Below are 20651 nucleotides of genomic sequence, written 5' to 3' on the forward strand. Positions count from 1 at the left end.
CAGCTTCTGGCTTAAGTATGAATGAGAAGGCATGGAAAAGAGGAGGGATTGGGGAGCAAGGAGTTCTCCAGGTCTTAGAATCCTCCCTGGGATACATATTCAGGCAGTTCTTACTCCAGGTGGCAAAACCCTTCACAGCCATTCTTCTTACATGGGGAGTAGAGGCCGACTGAAGGCTCTACAATCCTGGCATGGCCATCTCCTATATTTGGGACATTGAGCCAGTATTTAGCCCATCTCTTTCTCATCAGCAAGTGAAGATAATAATGATTCTTATTTCCTAGAGATGTTTTGAGGATTCCCATAATTCCTGGCATGTACCAGATGTGCAATCAATGTTAGCTGTTAATAATCATTAGCATATATTAATTACTTGCTATTTCCTAGATACTGTGTACATTCACAATGATCCAAAAAGGTAGCTAAAGGTAGCAATAGATACTTCCACTTCACAGGTGAAGAAATAAGACTCAAGGCACTTACGCGCCTTGCTCAAGGTCACAAGACTGGATAGTGGCACAAGTCATATTTAGATCCCTTTTGGTCTGATTCAGAATCCTATACACATCCAGTGAACCATGCTGCCTATATATGTAATGAATCAGGTGGGCTAATATTCACACACAGTAACACAAAGAAAAAAAATCCTCTAATTTTTTAAAATTAAAATGAATGATTGATGCAATTGGGCTACTTTGGAAAATAATGTCACCAAAACCGATGAGGGGGAAATAAAAGTGAGAACCTGGGATGAAGCAATTGGGACAAATTTGGGCCTTAAAGAATCTCAAAGCACATTATTTGCTCAATGCTATAATCTTCCCAGCTCTGGGGAGCCAGATCCCCTGGCTTATGGAAACCAAAAGAAACTACACATGGCACTCTTGGGCTAAAAAACAGTACATGGACTCATTTCCATCAGCTAGAGAATGAGTCTATTTGCCCATGCTAATATTTCAGTTCTCAACTTAATAGCTTAAGATGTTCCCATTATCAACATCACTTACCTACCCACAGCACTTTTAAATTAGGCTTGGGAAAAATGAGTAAACAGAAGCACAGTTTATCATTCTGCCAAGTGCAGCTACCCCTGAAGAAGGCAGCTTTGGATAGCAAAACAGACAACTAGATTGAAAAACAGAAGTGTCAGCCTTGACACATGCTACTAATTTGCTGCTTCGTAAGGGTCATTTGCTGTGTTGCCTAAGAGTGAGGGAGAAAACAGTTCAAAGGTCAAAGACAAATGGCATTTAGATGTTCCCCAACCAGGCTGACATAATTGGAAAACTAAAACCCATCTCCTGCTAACATTCCCCTCTCAACAGTCTTCCTGATTATGCAGTGTAAAACAGGAACAATTTTGGCTACTGATCTTAAATAATCCTAAGCCCTGGATACTAAGACCAGGAAATATGTATTCTCTTATACTTTGAGGTGTTCTCAATTGAAATTAACATGAACATAGCAATATTCCACTTTAATTAAAAGAGTGTGTTCTTTTTCCACTCATGGTATTAGTGGCTTCAAATGCTTAAAGAACCTTTACAGAAAACCCCTTATGGGGATTAAGAGATCAGGACAAAGGTAACATTTTAAGAATGTTCTTAATGTTGCAATCAATTGGGAATTATTTTTTAAACCATTTCCTTTAGAAGTCTAAACAGTGTCCTTTCATCACTCAGAGGTATTTTTTAATCACTAGTTCTCAGTCCACTTTAAATTATTAGTGTAGCCCTAGCTTGTAAATGCCCCTCACCATCAGGGAAAGATAGATTTACACTCATGACCTCTGAACCAAACTAAGCAGAAAGTCATTTCATTCAGGTCCACTGCTGGTGGCCACCTCATACCTGTGTCCAACCCATCATTGTCCCAGTCAACATGATCTTTGGCCAATTTCTACAGACTCACATTCACGCCAAAGTTACTCACTGGACTGGAACAACCGCCTGTGTTTAAGTAATCCTGATTTGGTCCTCTCATGCTTGTAAAATCCAGCTTTAAACTTTACTATTGCTTGCTGGTCAATCAAGGAGACTTGGACTTTGCTTCTTTTTAAGTAGCGTTATTTATTTACCTCCAAAAGGATTCTAAGTAACCCGCTCTAGATATGGATCTGCTAATAACCAGTACTGTGGCCTTGGCTGGTTATAACAATAATAAAACTTCTAACTTTTCAGAGTGTTTCACTATTACAAAGCACTTCCATACACCTTCTCTTGTTAAAGTTATTACCCTCAGAGAACACCAATTGACTGACACACTTCTGATAAAGGTAGCAGATGAAAAACATTTTGGAAAATAAGGGCACTGGACAAATTCAAAGGTAACCCTGTTAATCTATTGACTGGTGGGCCTAGAATTTCAGGGTGTTGGTCCAACTCTGATTTCAATTCTGGCTCCCAGAGAAGTCCCCCATCATGGTAATTTGTCAAGAACGAGAGGTCAGAAATGCCAAAGACAGGAGTTAGGGTGAGTATTCTGTCAAAAATTCATACAAGGAACTTCTTGTATAAAATAAATAAATTAAGGAATTTGGCCTGGATGTCAGTGCCTGCAAAAGGGACTTCAATATTCCCCAGTAGATTACTATAAGGATATCTAAACTCTGGACTAGGAGTTATAGACTACAGATAAAATTGTAAGCCTCCTGCCTCCTACAGTCATAGCATTTCTGAGTTGAAAGTCTCTTTCCTGGTCTTGTAGCCCTGATCCAAGTTGCTAACCCCTCTAGGATTTTACGTTGTCTCAGCATAAGCATGCACCATGAGGAGGAGCTCACTTCCTACCAGAATGGCCCATTTCATCCTTGGCCATAGCAATCTATTGACCAGTGGGCCTTAAAACTAAAAAGCTACTTTGCCTTGTAACATGACCCATTTGTTTTAGCTCTGCCCAGTCATGGGCAATCAGAATGTCCAGTGAGGAACTCCTCTACCATTTTACTGAACCCAAATTTGCCTTAATGTAATTTCCACCAGTTAGAAGGTCTCTTTTCTTGTGCCTTTGGATACATCTTTTTGATGATTGTAGCAGCCCTGAATGATTTCAGAGACAGGGCACAAAGCTCCTGAGAGCTAGTACATTGTCCTTCCCAGTCTTAACTTCTCCTTGTCTTCTATATCATCTATATCTTTCCCTTTTCCTCTGACATCTTCCCCCAGCTCTGTTATAATTCTTTTAGAAATTAAACACAAATTCCTACATGGAAGGCAGAGGAATTCGGTGAAAAGAGCAGAGGAACTTGGTCCAATCCTTGACAAGTTTCCACGTTTAAAGCCTCATAAATACTACGATTTCCCTGATGGGGATGGGAGGGTAGAATGACAGACTATAAGTAAGTATTTATTGTAAGCGTCAATGTACTGTAAAGCTACTGAATACTTTAACAGTAAATTCTAAAAGACCTCAAGCATCGTAGCTCCTTGTTTTACATCAGAACACATTAAAGAGAGAAGCAGCCTGACTTTTCCAAGGACCACAGGACCAGTTAGAGTTAGAAACAGAACTTAGATTTTCTGACTCAAAATCCCTTGCTCCCTCCACTGTCTCTCTGTGAAACAATGAAATCAATAACATCATCCAGGTAAAGGCCCTAGAATAGCACCCAACATGTATTAGGTGCCCAATTATTATAGGCTGAATAAATATGTGAGTGAACAAATCAATATATGAATGACTAGGACTCATTTTCAATGATGACATTATACAAGTTCCCTCCAAATGTCACTTATGTTTTTAGTCATTCTTTAATTAGCTCCCTATTAAGAAGCTTGCTGGGCTTGTGTTTACTCCACCCCGACCTTTGGGCACTGTCTCCCATTCCCAGTCAGCACTTGCCAATTGGACCTGACAGTTGACTTGACTTCACCCTATTTATCTTGCTCCCTCTGTCTCCATCTCAATCTCAATCAAGATTTTGTAATTCCCCTTTGGTTCCTCCACTCTCAGCCACCCTGGTACCTCTACTCCTAAACAAGGCCCATGCCTTTGACTCAAGTGGATGTGCTGGCTTCTGCTCAAGTTCAGCCTGCCCAAAAAGAGTGATTCCCAAGTGCTTTACTGGATAAACTTCCTTTTCATTCAAGAGCTCCACATGCATGTCTATAAATTGCCATATGTAGTCTCTATCAATTGCCAGAAATCTCGAAGATTTCTTTCTGAATCTGAGTTTATCTGACAATTTGTCAGGACCAAAGACTAACATTGGCCTAATGTCAGTTTATCTGACAATTTGTCAGGACAAAAGACTAACCTTGGGCTAATGTCAGTAAACAAGAAAGAGCTCAGGAACAGAAAACCAAACACCACATGTTCTCACTTATAAGTGGGAGCTGAACGATGAGAACACATGGACACATGGGGCAGCAGGTTGGGGGAACAACACACACTGGGGCATATCAGGGCGTGGGGAGGTAGAGCATCGGGAAGAATAGCTAATGGATGTTGGGCTTAATACCTGGGTGATGGGTTGATCTGTGCAGCAAACCACCATGGCACATGTTTACCTATGTAACAAACCTGCACACCCTGAGCATGTACCCCAGGACTTAAAAGTTGAAGAAAAAAAAAAAAGAAAACTTCAGTAAATTCATCAATTAGGATTATACCTGTGGTTCTGGTGTGGACAAGAAATATTTATTATCTTTTTAATCTCCATGTCCTGCTAAATTCATCAATTAGGATTATACCTGTGATTCTAGTGTGGACAAGAAATATTTATTGTCTTTTTAATCTCCTCATGTCTTGTGATGAATCACCATGTATTATTTTCTCATTTGTTAATTGTGTATCAACCCCCACTTTATTCCACCCAGAATGTAAGTTTCTTCAGAGCATGGACTTGACCTGTTTATATCCACAGCTCTATCATCAGCACCTAAAATACTACTTGGCAAATAGTAGGCAACCAATTGGTATTTATTGAATATTCAGTGAATGAAAGAATAAATGAATGACTCAGAAGCAGAATGGTATTGTGGTTGGAGCACAGCCTTTGGCATCAAAGAGATCTCAGTTCAAGTTTTGGATATGCAACTTCTTAGTTATGAGTCTTCTCTGAATTTCAGTTTCTCCATCAATAAAATAGGGGTAATAATAGTGCCTACCTCATAGGTTTTGGGGAGCATTAAATAAGATAATGCCTGTAAGGCTCTTAGCATGATAGCTGGCATATTTTAAGAACTTAGTAAATGTTGTCTATTATTTTCAGTGAAAGTCCTCAAATGTTGAAGCTTATCAGAGGTAATGGAATTATTTAATATGGCTGGTAGTGATGATTGTACTAAAGACAAATTAGTACAATTAGTCTGTCAGCAAGATTTGATTTAAAGAGTCAGGTTGACAAAAAAAATGTATTGGTCACACCCATCATATTTAAAGCACTATACTAGGCTTTCAGGAGAGGGTGGGATGCAAGGATGGATATGACACAGCCCCTTCCCTCTAGGAACACAGAACTGAGAAGACTTACTGTGTGTGCACTGTACCATGCTGAAGATACAGAAATGTGAGGCAATGTTACCTCCCACATCATCCAATTTACTCTCCATGCTCAGCAGAAAATTCTTCTAAAACACTCAGCCTTTGCTTTGAACCCCTATAATGACAAGAAACTCACTGACTTATGAAACAGATGATTCTCTTTGGGAACAGTAATCACCACTAGAATGATCTTAAAATTAGCACAAATCTACCACCCCATGATTTTTACACATTGATCAAACTTCTGCCTTCTGGGCACCTCTAGAATAAATTCATTTTGCACTCTTCTATCAGAGGTCAGCAAAGTAATGCCTGCAGGCCAGATCCAGCCCATTTATTTATATAAATAAAGTTTTATTGGAACACAGCCAAGCTTATTCGTGTACATGTTGTCTACGGCTGCTTTTGTACTACAGTAACAGAGTACTTGGAACATTTCAGCCTACAAAGCTGAAAATATTTACTATTTGGTTCTTGAAGAAAAACTCTCTCAACTTCTGCTTTATGTGACAGAACTCGAAGATAAACAACACGCTTTTTCCTAAAGTGAGGAGCAGGGAAATGAGCACAGTACTCCAAGTGGGAGCTAATGTAGAATTCACAGAACTAAGTAGTACTATCACCTCCCCTGTTCTGGATGCCATACTTCAAATAATGTGACCAGAGATCAGGTTGGTCTTTGACTGACACACAGTACTCAAGTATATAAAAGATGAAGTCTGTGAGTTATTTCTCCCAGGAGCTTCTATTAAATTATGTCTCCCCACCCCATAATGGTATATCCTCATGTTAGGAAGTATATACACAATTTTACACCTTTTTTGCTTGTCCAGAGCAATCAGGCACAATTTAGCACATATTCAAGGGCCATCTTAGGGTCAGATAGCAAAAGGATGGCATGCGCAGCTAGGATTTTGAAGAGAATGTAAAGAGACTCTTTACATGCCCAGGGGTGGGGTTAGAAGAAGAAGGGAATTTGTCCCCCCCTATGTGCATAAAGAAGAGTGGAGAGGGAAGAATTTTGCCAGGGCCCAGTGATAGCTGGAGTCATGACTGCTTAACTGGTCTTGTGGTAAAAGATACACAACCACGGCTAACACCACTCTCTGAGGCAGGCAGGGAGGGAGGGAAATCGATACCCTGACATGCCCATCTCCATGCTCTACCCACTGTGGGTAGAACCCTACTTGAAGCTGGAGGGCACAGGAGTCAGACTCACAGGGCACAGAGCAGGTAAAGAATAGACGTGGGAGCCAGGGCAGAGGATGACAAGGGCTAAGTGGTAAGCCAAGCATTTCATAAATGCTGAATGAATAATAGATGAATGGTCCAAGTGGGCCCAGGGCCTGTCACTCAATAAGTGTTGAACTGCAGAAGTCATCCCTTTATCCCCGCCTGCCCCGAAGCCCTCACTGCTGCTGTCTGCTGTTCCAGATGTCCCACCCCCAGCACAGCCCTTGTCCTGGTTCCCCACTCCCTCGCTGACCCCTCAGGGTTTCTGTCAAGAGTGTAAAAACAGTCTGGATCTTATTTGGGAGATGACAGAATGGAACAGGATTTGCTCTGAACAGAACAGGACAACTCTAATCAAAGAGAGAACTTTAAGTTCTAAAATAATTCTTAGAATCTAAAATTTTTTTAAACAGAAAATTTGGTGTCACTGCACCCTTTGGAGAACAATGAGTGGCTCCTAAGAAACGTGCCCCAGACATCTGTGTCACAGACTCTGGATCCAGCAGGCCCCTTATTATCAAATGCCTCGGGGCTGGCTGTCTTGTGCTCAGATGGCCTTTGTCACATGGCAGCCTTTGATTTTAAAGACTTCCAGGCTCTTGATTGATATGCCAACAGCAGCAATGTTGAGAAAGTGGCGTGTGTGTCTGTGTGTGTGTGTGTGTGAGAGAGAGAGAGAGAGAGAGAGAGGTTGTTAATGGCATGAGGCTACTAGTGGCCAACCACAGCTTCCTGCCAGTCACCTCCTCCTCTGTCCATTGAGTCAGCATGGAGAATATTCAGCACTGGCTTCCTCAAGGAATAATCCTGAAGATTCTGGATTTTGAAGACTTAGAAAAAGCATTATTTGGTCTGCTACTCTGGTTAGATTATTTGCCTTTGCTTGGAATGGGCAAGACAAAATTGGGCATTAAATTATGAATTGCTGTTCATATATATCAAAGCCCATTTTATTTTATTTTTTATTATTATTATTATACTTTAAGTTTTAGGGTACATGTGCACAATGTGCAGGTTTGTTACATATGTATCCATGTGCCATGTTGGTGTGCAGCACCCATTAACTCGTCATTTAGCATTAGGTATATCTCCTAATGCTGTCCCTCCCCGCTCCCTCCACCCCACAACAGTCCCCAGAGTGTGATGTTCCCCTTCCTGTGTCCATGTGTTCTCATTGTTCAATTCTCACCTATGAGTGAGAACATGCGGTGTTTGGTTTTTTGTCCTTGCAATAGTTTACTGAGAATGATGGTTTCCAGTTTCATCCATGTCCCTACAAAGGACATGAACTCGTCATTTATTATGGCTGCATAGTATTCCATGGTGTATATGTGCCACATTTTCTTAATCCAGTCTATCGTTTTTGGACATTTTGGTTGGTTCCAAGTCTTTGCTATTGTGAATAGTGCCGCAATAAACACACGTGTGCATGTGTCTTTATAGTAGCATGATGTATAACCCTTTGGGTATATACCCAGTAATGGGATGTCTGGGTCAAATGGTATTTCTAGTTCTAGATCCCTGAGGAATCGCCACACTGACTTCCACAATGGTTGAACTAGTTTACAGTCCCACCAACAGTGTAAAAGTGTTCCTATTTCTCCACATCCTCTCCAGCACCTGTTGTTTCCTGACTTTTTAATGATGGCCATACTAACTGGTGTGAGATGGTATCTCATTGTGGTTTTGATTTGCATTTCTCTGATGGCCAGTGATGATGAGCATTTTTTCATGTGTTTTTTGGCTGCATAAATGTCTTCTTTTGAGAAATGTCTGTTCGTGTCCTTCGCCCACTTTGTGATGGGGTTGTTTGTTTTTTTCTTGTAAATTTGTTTGAGTTCATTGTAGATTCTGGATATTAGCCCTTTGTCAGATGAGTAGGTTGTGAAAATTTTCTCCCATTTTGTAGGTTGCCAGTTCACTCTCATGGCAGTTTCTTTTGCTGTGCAGAAACTCTTTAGTTTAATTAGATCCCATTTGTCAATTTTGGCTTTTGTTGCCATTTGGTGTTTTAGACATGAAGTCCTTGCCCATGCCTATGTCCTGAATGGTATTGCCTAGGTTTTCTTCTAGAGTTTTTATGGTTTTAGGTCTAACATGTAAGTCTTTAATCCATCTTGAATTAATTTTTGTATAAGGTGTAAAGAAGGGATCCAGTTTCAGCTTTCTACATATGGCTAGCCAGTTTTCCCAGCACCATTTATTAAATAGGGAATCCTTATCCCATTGCTTGTTTTTGTCAGGTTTGGCAAAGATCAGATAGTTGTGGATATGTGGCATTATTTCTGAGTGCTCTGTTCTGTTCCATTGATCTATATCTCTGTTTTGGTACCAGCACCATGCTGTTTTGGTTACTGTAGCCTTGTAGTATAGTTTGAAGTCAGGTAGCGTGATGCCTCCAGCTTTGTTCTTTTGGCTTAGGATTGACTTGGTGATGCGGGCTCTTTTTCGGTTCCATATGAACTTTAAAGTGGTTTTTTCCAATTCTGTGAAGAAAGTCATTGGTAGCTTGATGGGGATGGCATTGAATCTATAAATTACCTTGGGCAGTATGGCCATTTTCATGATATTGATTCTTCCGACCCATGAGCATGGAATGTTCTTCCATTTGTTTGTATCCTCTTTTATTTCATTGAGCAGTGGTTTGTAGTTCTCCTTGAAGAGGTCCTTCACATCCCTTGTAAGTTGAATTCCTAGGTATTTTATTCTCTTTGAAGCAACTGCGAATGGGAGTTCACTCATGATTTGGCTCTCTGTTTATCTGTTATTGGTGTACAAGAATATTTGTGATTTTTGTATATTGATTTTGTATCCTGAGACTTTGCTGAAGTTGCTTATCAGCTTAAGGAGATTTTCGGCTGAGACGATGGGGTTTTCTAGATATACAATCATGTCATCTGCAAACAGGGACAATTTGACTTCCTCTTTTCCTAATTGATTACCCTTTATTTCCTTCTCCTGCCTGATTGCCCTGGCCAGAACTTCCAACACTATGTTGAATAGGAGTGGTGAGAGAGGGCATCCCTGTCTTGTGCCAGTTTTCAAAGGGAATGCTTCCAGTTTTTGCCCATTCAGTATGATACTGGCTGTGGGTTTTTCATAGATAGCTCTTATTATTTTGAGATATATCCCATCAATAGCTAATTTATTGAGAGTTTTTAGCATGAAGTGTTGTTGAATTTTGTCAAAGGCCTTTTCTGCAACTATTGAGATAATCATGTGGTTTTTGTCTTTGGTTCTGTTTATATGCTGGATTACATTTATTGATTTGCATATGTTGAACCAGCCTTGCATCCCAGGGATGAAGCCCACTTGATCATGGTGGATAAGCTTTTTGATGTGCTGCTGGATTCGGTTTGCCAGTATTTTATTGAGGATTCTTGCATCAATGTTCATCAAGGATATTGGTCTGAAATTCTCTTTTTTTGTTGTGTCTCTGCCAGGCTTTGGTATCAGGATGATGCTGGCCTCATAAAATGTGTTAGGGAGGATTCCCTCTTTTTCTATTGATTGGAATAGTTTCAGAAGGAATGGTACCAGTTCCTCCTTGTACCTCTGGTAGAATTTGGCTGTGAATCCATCAGGTCCTGGACACTTTTTGGTTGGTAAGCTATTGATTATTGCCACAATTTCAGAGCCTGTTATTGGTCTATTCAGAGATTCAATTTCTTCCTGGTTTAGCCTTGGGAGGGTGTATTTGTCGAGAAATTTATCCATTTCTTCTAGATTTTCTAGTTTATTTGCGTAGAGGTGTTTGTAGTATTCTCCGATGGTAGATTGTATTTCTGTGGGATCGGTGGTGATATCATTTATCATTTTTTATTGCATCTATTTGACTCTTCTCTCTTTTCTTCTTTATTAGTCTTGCTAGCGGTCTATCAATTTTGTTGATCTTTTCAAAAAACCAGCTCTTGGATTCATTAATTTCATTAATTTTTTGAAGGGTTTTTTGTGTCTCTATTTCCTTCAGTTCTGCTCTGATTTTAGTTATTTCTTGCCTTCTGCTAGCTCTTGAATGTGTTTGCTTTTTGCTTTTCTAGTTCTTTTAATTGTGATGTTAGGGTGTCAATTTTAGATCTTTCCTGCTTTCTCTTGTGGGCATTTAGTGCTATAAATTTCCCTCTACACACTGCTTTGAATGTGTCCCAGAGATTCTGGTATGTTGTGCCTTTGTTCTCATTGGTTTCAAAGAACATCTTTATTTCTGCCTTCATTTCGTTATGTACCCAGTAGTCATTCAGGAGCAGATTGTTCAGTTTCCATGTAGTTGAGCAGTTTTTAGTGAGTTTCTTAATCCTGAGTTGTAGTTTGCTTGCACTGTGGTCTGAGAGACAGTTTGTTATAATTTCTGTTCTTTTACATTTGCTGAGGAGAGCTTTACTTCCAACTATGTGGTCAATTTTGGAATAGGTGTGGTGTGGTGCTCAAAAAAATGTATATTCTGTTGATTTGGCGTGGAGAGTTCTGTAGATGTGTATTAGGTCTGCTTGGTGCAGAGCTGAGTTCAATTCCTGGGTATCCTTGTTAACTTTCTGTCTCGTTGATCTGTCTAATGTTGACAGTGGGGTGTTAAAATCTCCCATTATTATTGTGTGGGAGTCTAAGTCTCTTGGTAAGTCACTAAGGACTTGCTTTATGAATCTGGGTGCTCCTGTATTGGGTGCATATATATTTTGGATAGTTAGCTCTTCTTGTTGAATTGATCCCTTTACCATTATGTAATGGCCTTCTTTGTCTCTTTTGATCTTTGTTGGTTTAAAGTCTATTTTATCAGAGACTAGGATTGCAACCCCTGCCTTTTATTGTTTTCCATTTGCTTAGTAGAACTTCCTCCATCCCTTTATTTTGAGTCTATGTGTGTCTCTGCACGTGAGATGGGTTTCCTGAATACAGCACACTGATGGGTCTTGACTCCTTATGCAGTTTGCCAGCCTGTGTCTTTTAATTGGAGCATTTAGCCCATTTACATTTAAAGTTAATATTGTTATGTGTGAATTTGATCCTGTCATTATCATGTTAGCTGGTTATTTTGCTCGTTAGTTAATGCGGTTTCTTCCTAGCCTCAATGGTCTTTACAATTTGGCATGTTTTTGCAGTGGCTGGTACTGGTTGTTCCCTGTTTAGTACTTCCTTCAGGAGCTCTTGTAAGGCAGGCCTGGTGGTGACAAAATCTCTCAGCATTTGCTTGTCTGTAAAGTATTTTATTTCTACTTCACTTATGAAGCTTAGTTTGGCTGGATATGAAATTCTGGGTTGAAAATTCTTTTCTTTAAGAATGTTGAATATTGGCCCCCACTGTCTTCTGGCTTGTAGAGTTTCTGCCGAGAGATCAGCTGTTAGTCTGATGGGCTTCCCCTTGTGGGTAACCCGACCTTTCTCTCTGGCTGCCCTTAACATTTTTTCCTTCATTTCAACTTTGGTGAATCTGACAATTATGTGTCTTGGGGTTGCTCTTCTCGAGGAGTATCTTTGTGGCATTCTCTGTATTTCCTGAATCTGAATGTTGGCCTGCCTTGCTAGGTTGGGGAAGTTCTCCTGGATAATATCTTGCAGAGTGTTTTCCAACTTGGTTCCATTCTCCCCATCACTTTCAGGTACACCAATCAGACGTAGGTTTGGTCTTTTCACATAGTCCCATATTCCTTGGAGGCTTTGTTTGTTTCTTTTTATTCTTTTTTCTCTAAACTTTCCTTCTCACTTCATTTCATGAATTTCATCATCCATCACTGATACCCTTTCTTCCAGTTGATCACATTGGCTACTGAGACTTCTGTATTCTTCACGTATTCTCAAAACTTGGCTTTCAGCTCCATCAGTTCCTTTAAGCACTTCTCTGCATTGGTCATTTTAGTTATACATTCATCTAATTTTTTTTTTCAAAGTTTTTAACTTCTTTGCCATTGGTTTGAATTTCCTCCTGCAGCTCAGAGTAGTTTGATCGTTTGAAGCCTTCTTCTCTCAACTCATCAAAGTCATTCTCCGTCCAGCTTTGTTCCGTTGCTGGTGAGGAACTGCGTTCCTTTGGAGGAGGAGAGGTGCTCTGCTTTTTAGAGTTTCCAGTTTTTCTGCTCTGTTTTCTCCCCATCTTTGTAGTTTTTTCTACTTTTGGTCTTTGATGATGGTGATGTACAGATGGGTTTTTGGTGTGGGTGTCCTTTCTGTTTGTTAGTTTTCCTTCTAACAGACAGGACCCTCAGCTGCAGGTCTGTTGGAGTTTGCTAGAGGTCCACTCCAGACAGTTTGCCTGGGTGTCAGCAGTGGTGGCTGCAGAACAGCAGATTTTCGTGAACCGCAAATTCAGTTGTCTGATCATTCCTCTGGAAGTTTTGTCTTGGAGGAGTACCCAGCCGAGTGAGGTGTCAGTCTGTCCCTACTGTGGGGTGCCTCCCAGTTAGGCTGCTCAGGGGTCAGGGACCCACTTTTGGAGGCAGTCTGCCCATTCTCAGATCTCCAGCTGTGTGCTGGGAGAACCACTACTCTCTTTAAAGCTATCTGACAGGGACATTTAAGTCTGCAGAGGTTACTGCTAACTTTGTTTGTCTGTGCCCTGCCCCGAAGCCCATTTTAAAAAGTAGCTGTAGGCTGGGCATGGTGGCTCACACCTATAATCCCAGCACTTTGGGAGTCTGAGGCAGGCAGATCACTTGAGGCCAGGAGTTTGAGACCAGCCTGGCCAACATGGCAAAACCCCATCTCTACCAAAAATACAAAAAATTGGCCAGGTGTGATGACATGTGCCTGTAGTCCCAGCTACTTGGGGCAGGGGGTGGGTAAAATGGGAGAATCACCTGAGCCTGGGGAGGTTGAGATTGCAGTGAGCTGTGATTGTGCCACTGCACTCCAGCCTGAGAGACACAGTAAGACCCCGTCAAAATAAAAAGAAGATCCATACCTCTAACAGTTGTCCCTTCACGCCTCCCAGACCCAGGCCAGTCAGTCCCCAGAGTCTGAAAGTTCTTATACAAAACCCAGAATTCCAGTTCATCTATAACTATGTCAGAATTTGTTAATAAATTTCATTAAGGTCTCCAGGACCAAATTTTATGAAATCTAATCCCAACTAGGATAACTGGCAAAATTTGAGTAAGCTCTATAGATTAGGTAATAATACTGTATCAATGTTAATTTTCTGATGTTAATTATTGTACTACATTTATGTAGGAGAATTGTCCTTGTTCTTAGGAAAACACACTGAAATATTTAGGGGTAAACATGCATCACTACTGTGACTAATTCACAAATAATTAGGAAGTAATTTTTATATACAGAGAAGAAAGATTATAAATCAGATGTGGTGAAATAGTAACAATTGAGGTATGTGGGTCGAAGATATATGAGATTTTTTTTTTACTATTTTATAACTTTTCTGCAAGATTAAAATTACTTCAAAATAAAGCTGCCAAAAAACTAATTCCAGAACACTAGAGCTGTCTCATGCCTATCACTGAGGTGCCAATGTTCAGCCATGCTACATACTGCAGAGTGAGCCAGAAATGGAATCTCCTGTTTTGTCATCTTGGAGCTAAAATGAATCATTTCCTCTTTCAGCTAAAGAACTCTCCTATTCATGGAGGCAAACACTGAGGATGCTTTCCACATGAACCCTGAAGGTAAGGGAGACTTGTTCACATGCCCCTTGGTCACATCACCCATCTTCCCCACTATCTGTTTCATCCAGGGCATCAACTATCTTGGTTTACAGAATATCATCTCAAATCAGTCAATGTCTACACTGGCACATTCTGCTGTCTTCAAAGGCTGTTTCAATCTCCCCAGCCTGTCCAGCTCAGAAAACCTGATGTTCATCCTTTTCTGTTTTTCTCAAAGAAAATACCAAAGCTTTTAATAGCTGATATCTCCTAGTGGTGCAATCATGAGAGATTTTTATTTTCTCCTTGTAGTTTTCTGTAATTGAGAGATTATCAACAATGACTATGTTACTTTTATAATCAGAGAGAGAAATATTGTGCTTGCTTTTATTTTCTTAAGCAACTCTACATAAATTCTTGCCACAGCTTTCTGGGCCCCATAATGTTACTGCTGTGTCTCCTTCCTCCCAGCCGTCATGGCAGGACTCATGTGTGACAGGTTCTGGGTCTTCCCTCATCTACCAGTGGCAAGGAAACCCTAGGCTGCCAGGACTGCCTAGCAAATAGATCATGAAGTATTACGACTCCATTTTACAGATGGAGAAACCAAGCCCCCTGACTTGCCTCTGTCTACACTACAGTCAAATGGGATCTGGACCCACTGAGATGAGCTCAACGTGTACGACTTTGAGGCTGTACTCTCTCATTCAGAGGAAGTTAAGGAGCCAGGAAGATAGGAAAACGATGAAGTTGTTGGTTGAAGAAAATCCTAGGCAAAATTTTCCTGGGATTTCTTGGGGCCATCTAAGGGAACTTACTAGTCTTCCCACATTGAAACATGATAGCCCCTTGCTATCATGCCGCTTTGGTGTCAAGAACTGAGCCTGAACTTGCCCTCTGGACCAGGGTTTCTCAGACAACACTGTGGACATTCTGGGTCAGATCGTTTTGGGTTGTGGGGCTCCTCTGTGCATCATTTGATGCTCAGCAGCATTCCTGGTGTCTCCCGCTAAATACCAGAAGGACACCACCCCACCCCAGCTCTAACAACCCATGATATCTCCAGACAGTTCCAAGGAGGACAAAACTCCCCCCAACAGAAGTAACAATAAAATAATGTTTCCAGGCTTTGCCAAATGTCCTCTGAGTGGGGACAAAATTGTCCTACCAAGAACCACTGCTTTAAGTTGCCTCAGCCCAGCAGGAGCTTTTGTTTTCCATGGAAATCGACTGAAATTTATAGTGTTCAGAATAACATTAGCAATACTTGCAGAAGAAGTGTCATCAGTCATCAAAACGCTCTGGGTAGAAGAGTACCCCATAGCATAATAGCTCTGCCCAGGAGCATCTGGTAACGTTGGAAGTGGTGAATCGACCCATTCAGACTTCTCTGAGTTGCTTTCTCCAGTCTTGGCTTCTATCCCTTGATGCCAAATGCCTCATGCTATTTACTGGAAGGAAAGGCAAATGAAGGAGAACACGGCAATGCTGAATACTGAGTGGACCTTTCCTTTAAGAGTTTGAAGAGATCAGAAAGCACCCAGTAGTCAGAGCTGTGTTGCAAAGCTCCCGGAAAATTTGGCTGCTACTTTGTATTTGTGTGTATTCATTATTCATAGACATGTATTCAAAGACAACATTATTGCTCAAAAGATTTGAGACATACTCTCTACTTCACTTTATAGAATTTTAACTTTTTACAGCAAACAAGTCACCATTCTAAAGAGTGGCTTAACCAGAAATCCTTTTTTAAAAAAAATTAACCAAATAGTACAGAGTAGACAAGGTGGTGGTAGCAGATTTATCTGTGGTACCAATTGGCAAATCAAGGCCCTAAAAGGAAATTCCAAAGCCCTAGGGTTTGTACACACACTTCCTATTCATCTTTAAGTGCACCTCAAGGACCTTTTATTCCTCTGATTGATCTCCCCTGACCCCTGCACCCAGCCTCCATCATCCTCCACCCTTTCCCAAACTGGTGTTTGGATTACAAAGATACTTCTGATTTCAGTGGATATCTGTGAAATCACAGGCAGGAACTTGAAAGCAGTTACATGGTCATCCAAGAGAAACAGAAACACAGCTTAGTTTCAGGGTGAAAAGAACATCCAGAGAGCAATATTCATAGAAGAATCTGGAGTGGGGGAACCTCCTTAAAAGAGGGGATTAAAAGTTAAGAGTAAAATTGCAATTCCTGTCCAAGACTCAACCCAAAGTGCCACAGTCCATTTTGCAGCCTTTAATATGACGTCTGGTCTCTCTAACTTAATTGTTAACTTTCCAGTCCTGTCCCAGTGGTAATCACTCCCTAACAATCACTCCCTCATGCCCCATACCCACCCAGGGTGGAACAAACTGTCTCTCTGCCTGGCATGCCAGGTTCTTTTGCAAGAACCCTGGCATCCTTCAGGCTCTGCCCATTCCAACCCTTCCACCTCCAGCCCTTTCCCAGGCTCCCATCTGCACACTTCTGCCCTTAACTCTCTCCAGACTGCAAGAGGCCAGGAGGAGCTTAGAAGAAGCCCAGCGTCCTCAGGAGGATGTGTCCACCCATAGGGTGTGCTTTGAAGTTCACTTAAAGCTCTGTACTTATAATCTTTTCCCCCACAACTTACCTGTTAGAGTTTCTCAAATTCCTATCATTTGAGCCTCTGCTTTGACTAAATTGTGGCATTACTCAAAACCTACACATGTACCTAAGGGAGAAAGGCCTTAATTTATGGATATCAATTTGTTTATGAGATTGTCTTGCTGGTGCTTCTCTAAGAAGAGAGCCTTGGGATTGGGACACAGGACAAATTAATTTTGATTGCAATAGAGAGACTGAAATGATTGGGATATTGAGCTCTAGACCCGTACTGTCTGATACACAAGCCACTAGCTACTTGTAGCAGTTTAAATATAAATAAATTGAAATTAAATAATATTAAAAATTCCATGCCTCAGTCACATTGAGTACATTTCAAATGTTTGCCAGCCTCATGTGGCTTGTGGCTACCACCACCAGACAAAGGAAATCCACTGGACATTTCTATCATGATAGAAAGTTCTGAATAGCATGTCTCGAGACTGAGGCTGGTACTTCCAGCAGCGAGTTCTGGAAAAGAGATGCAGCCCAACATCACCAGCTCTGTGGGCAGGGATAGAGAAGAGTAGAAGGAACCGAATTCCAAAAAGGAAGGGAGCCAAAGCTCAAGCCCAGCCCTGAGCAAACATGCATCTGCCCCACCCAAACTCTTTATGTTAATAAATGGAAAGAGAGGAGCCACTGGGGTCGGCTTTGTAGACCATTTCCTCCATTGGATGGCCTCTGAGTTCTGTGGGCTTCTGATGAAGCAGAAGACCCCATCCTGAATCCTGAGGCAAGAGGGACTCAGAGTTTCACTCACATATGGGAGCCACTGGGATCCCAGACAAAGGAAAATCTCCACCCTGGTGACACAAGGAGCCAGGCAGTCCCCCGGAGCCCAATTAGAACAATGAGTTTCCAAGTCAAAAGACATTTCAAGGAAGAGGAGCATCTTCTCCATCTGAAATTAGGCCTCCACTCAGAAAAATCTGAGGAGCTTGGAGGGTTCCAAGGAGCAATTGTAATCCCAACTGATGATGGTGGAGTATTTATCAAGCCTTGCCAATGACAGTGGTTCACACTTCAATAGCACTTTGCAGCCATGTGGCACACTTGCACAAAAATGTCATTTATTTCATCCTCACAACAGTTGACTGAGGAAAGCAGGGCACATGTGACCCTCTTGACACTTTACATTAAAAGATACTCATGCTCAGAAAGAGGAAAAGACATGCCAAATTCAATGTGGCTGATGAATGACAGGACCAGCTCTAGAAACAAACCACCTATTTTGTCTCTCTCAAGTGATGGGGTTACTTGGTACCTGTCCAAGTCCCTAAATGTGTCAGCTCCAAAGTGTGTGCCTGCCCATGGATCATGCTGCAAAGTCAGTTCACATCCAACTCCAAGCTGACAACCGAGACCTTGAAGACTTCTGCTAGGCCTTGATGTCAAGAACATTCCTAAACCAATCACAGGCAAAAGGCAAGTGAGATCACCATGGTTAGCTTAGACTGATACCTCCTCATCCCCTGGGGCTAGATGCCTGATACCTAACAAAACAGGACACCTAACAAAAATGAAGGGAGAAGTGGGTGTTGGAGAAGCAACCAGCAGTGTCTGCCAGACCCAGCTATATTCAGGGCTATGATAGAGAAATAAGAGGGGCTTTCTACTCCTCCTTCTCCTGAAGCAGCCTCAACAGGCAACCCTTCCTGGCCTCCTAGGCCAGGTCAAATCTGCCCACTATTGGTTCTCATGGTACCTGCAGGGTTCCTCCTTAGCACTTGCATCATTTACACTGAAGTGTTTTATTAGCTCCTCTCTTCAAGAGACTGGAAGTACTAGGAGGTTTGTTTCAGCACAACATTTTATTCTTAGGACCCTAACCCTGCATCACAGATGCTCAGTTGGTATTTGTTGAAGGATTAACAGATGGGTGGGTGGGTAGATTGATGAATGCATGGATGGATGGATGGATGGATGGATGGATGGATGGATAAATGGATGGGTAGATAGATAGGAGGGTGGGTGGATGGATGAATGGATGAATGGATGGATGGATGGATGGATAAATGGGTGGGTGGGTTGATGGATGGAAAGATGGGTGGGTAGGTGGATGGATGGATGGATGGATGGATGGACAGGTGGATAAATGGGTGGGTGAGTTGATGGATTGATGGAAAGAGTTTTGCATTAAGCATGGGAGATATGAAAGAAACACACACAGAGCAATGAGCTTCTAGCCTGAGATGGGGTGGGGGTAAAGAGAAAGATAGGTCAAGATTCATTATCAGTGCTATGGTAAGGTCAGGTTCTGGGTGTTTTGTAGACAGGGCATGACCCAGCTTTGGAAAACCCAGGGATGTCCATGCCTGAAAGAGGGTAATCTGAAACTGAGCATGAGAAGCAGCCCAGCTTTCTGTTGGGGGACAATGTGGCAATTCCTGTTGTTTCTGAAACAGTATGGAGAAATCACATTTTTCTGGCAGCTATATTCCTGCAATAGATAGACACCAATTTTTGTGGGAAAAAAAGATTTTAATAGGCCACATGGTGGGAAGGCTAAGATCCCCCATGGGGTTGACTTTGAGGAACACTAAATGGTTACCATGTCTCTAGAAATCAGCCTACCATTTGGTGAGTGAGATACGCAAGCTGATGCTGATTGCAGGATTCCTGGGGACTACAGAGAGAATTTTATTTTATTTTAAAGGGGATTTTAGAGAGGTGTGAGGAAAGAAAAGGGGCAAGATATGACAACTGATAGGGGAGGAACTTTGAGGGCAAATACAGAAATGCCTAATAAGGAATTTTGCCAAGTGTCTGCTATGAAATGTGCTGTAGAGCCCCTCACTCCTGTCTACTCACAATATCCTTGCTCTTATTTTTTTTATTATACTTTAAGTTCTAGGATACATGTGCACAATGTGCAGGTTTGTTACATATGTATACGTGCGCCATGTTGGTGTGCTGCACCCATTAACTCATCATTTACATTAGGTATATCTCCTAATGCTATCCCTCCCCCTTCCCCCCACCCCACTACGGGTCCCAGTGTGTGATGTTCCCTACCCTGTGTCCAAGTGTTCTCGTTGTTCACTTCCCACCTGTGAATGAGAACATGCGGTGTTTGGTTTTCTGTCCTTGTGACAGTTTGCTCAGAATGATGGTTTCCAGCTTCATCCATGTCCCTAGAAAAGACATGAACTCATCATTTTTTATGGCTGCATAGTATTCCATGGTGTATATGTGCCACATTTTCTTAATCCAGTCTATCATTGATGGACATTTGGGTTGGCTCCAAGTCTTTGCTATTGTGAATAGTGCCGCAATAAATATATGTATGCATGTGTCTTTATAGCACCATGATTTATAATCCTTTGGGTATATACCCAGTAATGGGATGGCTGGGTCAAATTGTATTTCTAGTTCTAGATTCTGGAGGAATTGCCACACTGACTTCCACAATGGTTGACTAGTTTACAGTCCCACCAACAGTGTAAAAGTGTTCCTATTTCTCCACATCCTCTTCAGCACCTGTTTTCCTGACTTTTTAATGATGGCCATTCTAACTGGTGTGAGATGGTATCTCATTGTGGTTTTGATTTGCATTTCTCTGATGGCCAGTGATGATGAGCATTTTTTCATGTGTTTGTTGGCTGCATAAATGTCTTCTTTGAGAAGTGTCTGTTCATATCCTTTGCCGACTTTTTGATGAGGTTGTTTGATTTTTTTCTTGTAAATTTGTTTAAGTTCTTTGTAGATTCTGGATA

At 41.4% G+C, this 20651-nt stretch overlaps 1 protein-coding gene across 3 annotated transcripts in view; it reads left to right on the plus strand.

Annotated features, from left to right (window-relative positions):
* PRLR (prolactin receptor) overlaps positions 1-20651 on the plus strand; it is a 180666-nt gene that overhangs the window by 108146 nt on the left and 51869 nt on the right. For 2 of the 3 annotated variants that reach the window (XM_055245995.2, XM_055245996.2), the window contains exon 2: positions 14266-14327. The exons of the other annotated variant lie outside the window; for it this stretch is intronic. The gene's annotated coding sequence lies outside the window, so the exon portion shown is untranslated. The remainder of the gene's footprint in view (positions 1-14265; positions 14328-20651) is intronic. 3 annotated transcript variants of the gene reach the window in all.

This window comes from Symphalangus syndactylus, chromosome 16 (genome assembly GCF_028878055.3).
Source record: "Symphalangus syndactylus isolate Jambi chromosome 16, NHGRI_mSymSyn1-v2.1_pri, whole genome shotgun sequence".
NCBI lineage: Eukaryota > Metazoa > Chordata > Mammalia > Primates > Hylobatidae > Symphalangus > Symphalangus syndactylus.